The sequence below is a fragment of the Delphinus delphis genome, chromosome 2 (genome assembly GCF_949987515.2).
Source record: "Delphinus delphis chromosome 2, mDelDel1.2, whole genome shotgun sequence".
NCBI lineage: Eukaryota > Metazoa > Chordata > Mammalia > Artiodactyla > Delphinidae > Delphinus > Delphinus delphis.
Window position 1 is genome coordinate 128,921,290 of NC_082684.1, and position 4,586 is coordinate 128,925,875.

The following is a 4,586-nucleotide window of genomic DNA, read 5'->3' on the forward strand; positions in this document are numbered from 1 at the left end:
AGGGGGGAGGGGAAAGATACGGATAGGGGATTAGGAGGTACAAAGTACGATGTAGAAAATAAACGAGCCACAAGGATATATTGTACAGCACATGGAATATAGCCAATATTTTATAGTAGCCTTAAATGGAGTATAATCTATAAAAATATTGACTCACTGTGTTGTATACCTGAAACCAATATAGTATTGTAGATCAACTATACTTCAATATAATTAATTAATTAATTTAAAAGAAGATCCAATATTTACTTGGGCTTCTCGAAGAACATTAAAGTACGTCAAACTCACAATCCTCAGCAGTATTCCTCAAAAATCCTTTTACTCCCCATCCCCATCTTCTGGTACCTCTTAGCAGCTTGGAGACTCTGTTAAGCCAGTTCCCAGAATGTACCCCAACTTCTGGCCAGCCTGCATGGCTCTGCTGCCATCCCTCCACTCGGGCCCCTCTCAGCTCTTTAGGATGGAGTTAACCAAGTCTATGCTCCATGCTTTACTTTTTTTCTCCTTTACGCATTACCAGAATTTGTCACAATAAAGGAGACTCTGGGACCAACCCAAAAAGTAAGATTCCTCCCCTTTTCCTCCCATCTTCTCAGTTCAATATCTCAATCTTTTTTTTTCAAATTCTACACCACAAAATGTCCGGGAACCATGAGGGCAGGCTGAACAATCCTGAAAGAAAAGACTGTGGTAAGCAAAGCAAAATTCTTTTTAGTGGGTGGGACTGGGAACCATTAATAAGTCTTGCACCACCATGCACACAATTGTCATTAAGATCTCCTTCCCCCCATTTGCCACAGGACTGTGGCTTTTACACTTTCTAATATTTTCCTTCACGTCATCACTCACTTTTGCATCCCTTCCCTTTCTAGAACCATGGGTGTGGCCAAGGCCTTCAGCACAGCCTGGCTTCCCTGACTTAGCATCTGGCTTCCTCCCTGACTCCAGCTTCTCAAGCCTCCCATCTGTTCTGCACGTACCACGCAGCTGATCTTTACTGCACTCCATACTCACCATGTGGCTCCCCTGCTGTACAGCTCCGACTTCAGCACATGGAGTCTAAGATCCCATCCAGGTATCCCACATCGAGCACGTGACAGTGCATCTCCACCTTTGCCTGCACTCTAACTACGCTGGCCCGCCAGTGAGCACCAGCCTGAGTGCCACTCCCTCCAAAGGGCCCACCCTGGCTTCTTCTCAATTCTGAATCACGGCACTCACAGAGTCTGTGCCACACAGTCTCACTTTTGATTTTCTCTGTCACTTGATTGTTTTAAAGCCTAGAGTCTTCTTCCCATAAGACCATAAGCTCCTTGAGATCAGAGACCTCAAAGGCTTATAGGGAGCACCCAGGGATACTCAGAAGTCATCTTCCTCTATGAGCTCCTGACGAGAAAAACAAACCGTTTCTACTCCAAAGGCCTTGATGGAAATCTCCAGATGCCCCTGCCAAGTCATTCTTAAGAACTTCTGGATAAAGGGCAGAGGGAACCCTTTAAAAAATGTATGTAATTGTGGCTTTTGTGGTGGATAATATATTCATCTGGCTCAAAACTTAAAATGAAGTCAGCCTCCCACCTTTGTTTCTCAACCACCCAGTTCCCCCACTGAAAGGCAAACAATGGACTGGATTCTTATTTATTTTTCAATAAGTATTCCAGCAAATACAAGCCAATACAAATAGATCCTCCTTTTCTCCCCTCATTTTTTTAATACACAAGCTAACATGCAATACACATTTTTCTCCATCTTGCATTTTGTTTAACAATGTATCTCAGACATCATCCTGTATCAGGCCTAGAGACCTTCCTCACTCTGTCTTGCGGCTGTGTGGTGTTCCAGTGCAGGGATGACCCTGATTTATTTAACCAACCTTCAGTTGTTAGATGGGGAGAGTGTTTCCAGTCTTTCACGACCATATGCAATGCTGCAAAGAATAGCCTTGTTCAGACTTAATGTCATATATGTGAGTGTATCTGTGGGACAAATCCCTAGAAGCAGAATTGCTGGGCCAAAAGGTAAGGTGAATATGTAATTTTGATTGTTCTCCAAAGAGGTTGTATCATTTTACACTCCGACAAGCAAAGTACGAGGGTGCGATTTCCTAACACCCTTACCAACCTAGTATGTGAAAACTTTCATTTCAGTGTAGTTTGATTTGCACCACTCTCCTCGTGAAGGTGGCTGAATAGCTTTTATAGTCGTGTGTGTGTGTGTGTGTGTGTGTGTGTGTGTGTGTGTGTGTGTTTATGTGGACTCCGTTTTTATCCTCTGTTCACTTTTCTTTTGTGTTCTTCGCCTTCTTCTAATCAATGTAGAGGAACTCTTTGTATATTAAGGGATTTAGCCCTTTGTTATATGACCTGTAGATAATTTCCCCAGTTTGTTGCCTTTTGACCTTGCCTTTGGGCTGTTGCTAGGTGGAATTGTTTATTTTTCTATAGTCAAATTTATCAATCTTTGCTTTTATGGCTCCTAGGTTGGATGCCTGGCTCAGAAACGAGCAAGACACCCCCCAACCCCCCAAATACACACACACACACACACACACACACACACACACACAAAGCTTTTAAAAATTCTGTCAGTACAAAAAAGCTTGGAATGACTTGCCAGGTTTTGTGAGGAACAGGACAACTCCTGCCCTCCAGGAGATACCAGTTTTAGGGGGACATAAACTGACTAATTCCATGGTATAATAAATAAGAGGGGGCACAATGGGAGCCTGGGCTAGGACCACCTAATCCAGCCTGAGTTGGCCAGGCAAGGCTTTCCAAAGGCAGTGGCACCCAGGTACATCCAGAGGCATGCGTAGGAGGCAGCCAGGGGAAGAATGGTCTTCCAGTAAAAGCGGCAGCATGTGCAAAGGCAAGAAGCAACAGGGCTCGGTCAAAGTTGTCCAGTCTGGCAAGAGGACAAGGAGCCCTGCAGGGTTGGTGTGTGGTAAGGGGTGGAGCTAGGAAAGTAGACAGGGGCCAGATTACCGAGGGCCAAGAGGATACTGCCCCGAAGTCAGGGCCTTACCCTGAGGCAGTGGGGAGGTGGCAGGGGGACACATCAGCCGTGTGGAGGAAGAGCTGGCGACGATCCAGCGTGGAGGCTGGGCCCTGGCTCTAAGGCTTCCGCCTCTTGCCCAGCAGCAGCCACGGCAGCCTAGAGGCTCTAGGCTGCCAAACAAGACTGAGAATTTCAGACCCAAATGTTCTGTTCTGTCAAACTTCCAGAATTCTATAAAAATCATCAGGGAAGCTAACACCTTCTCTGAGAAACATTTCTACCCAAGATGATGACAACTACAAGAGCTCTGACTTTGACTGTTATCAGTGGTTATCACGCCCACCTCAGCACCCCGCTGGCAGATGGGGCCAGGTAAATGCAGCTCAGATACTACCTGCCCTCCCCTCAGCTTCAGCCTGGCTCAGGAAATAGCTGGGCTCTTCAGCCCCCGCCCATTCATCCAGACCCTCATTCAGAGTGGGCGACAGGATGCGGGACTGCCGTGATGGAGGGGTGGACCCCAGCTGGCCCGTGTCCATGGGGACATCTCTTTCCTTCTAGCCAACAAGGCTCAGTCCCACTATGAGCAGCCACAGACAGGCCTACGAACTTCTCTGCTCCTGTGACTTTTTAAAACAGGCATTTTGTAGCAGGTCTCCTGAGCAACTGTCCTCGCTAAAGTGCCCAGCACAGAGCCTCGCACACAGCAAGCACTCAGCAGCAGTTTCTGTTAAAACTGGAAGCCTCACCATTCATTAGGAGGTTGCTGAGGGAAAGGAAGGGTGATGTGGACAGAAGGAGGGAAGTTGGAAAACACTTAAACGGAACTTTGGGATTGCCTCTGGATTTCAGTTGTCCAGGCCCTCACCATGCCCGACCCCCAAACCAGCCAAAGAGGTTGGTTCTTGATGCTACCATTTTAGTTATATTTTCTTTAGTGCCCTAAGACAATTTTATCCCAAAGGATCACTTGATTAAGTCAAGTGCTATAGAGATAAAGGCTCTTAGAGGCTGCTGGAGGCTTGGTTCCAGCCAGCAGGCTTCCTGGGCCCTTCTAAGGCACCTCTATCCCCCAGTGGTCCGAGAGCATGCAAGGGGTACCCACTCACCCCGGCCTGGAAGGCAAGAGGGCAGGAAGGCAGCCCCTGCCTAAACAGTCAGCTCTAAACAGTCAGCTCTAAACAGTCAAACAAGCCCCAATCCACAGCAGCCATCAAACAGCAGTAGGTCAAAGGCAGGGTAGCGGAGGGTTTCTAGGGCAGAACATGTGTCTCTCTGGAGTCTACTTCCCCCATCCATGTGTGCCACTGTTGGGGCAGGGGGAGGTACAGACACCGAAGTCCCCATCTCAGGCACAGAAAAGCTGATGAGGACGACACCAGGAAGCAAGGGGTCTGGGTTCCAGGTCAGGTTCCAACCCTGCTGGCTGTGTGCCTGTCACTTGTATAAAGTGCATGTCAGCTTAGGGTCGGGGATTTTATTTTTCCCAAAATGAGACAGTCTATTTCAGTAAACGTTAGAAAAGCTCACTGGCATGAATACATATCTAGCTTTAACTTCCATTTTATTTGACATTTACTATGTGAGAG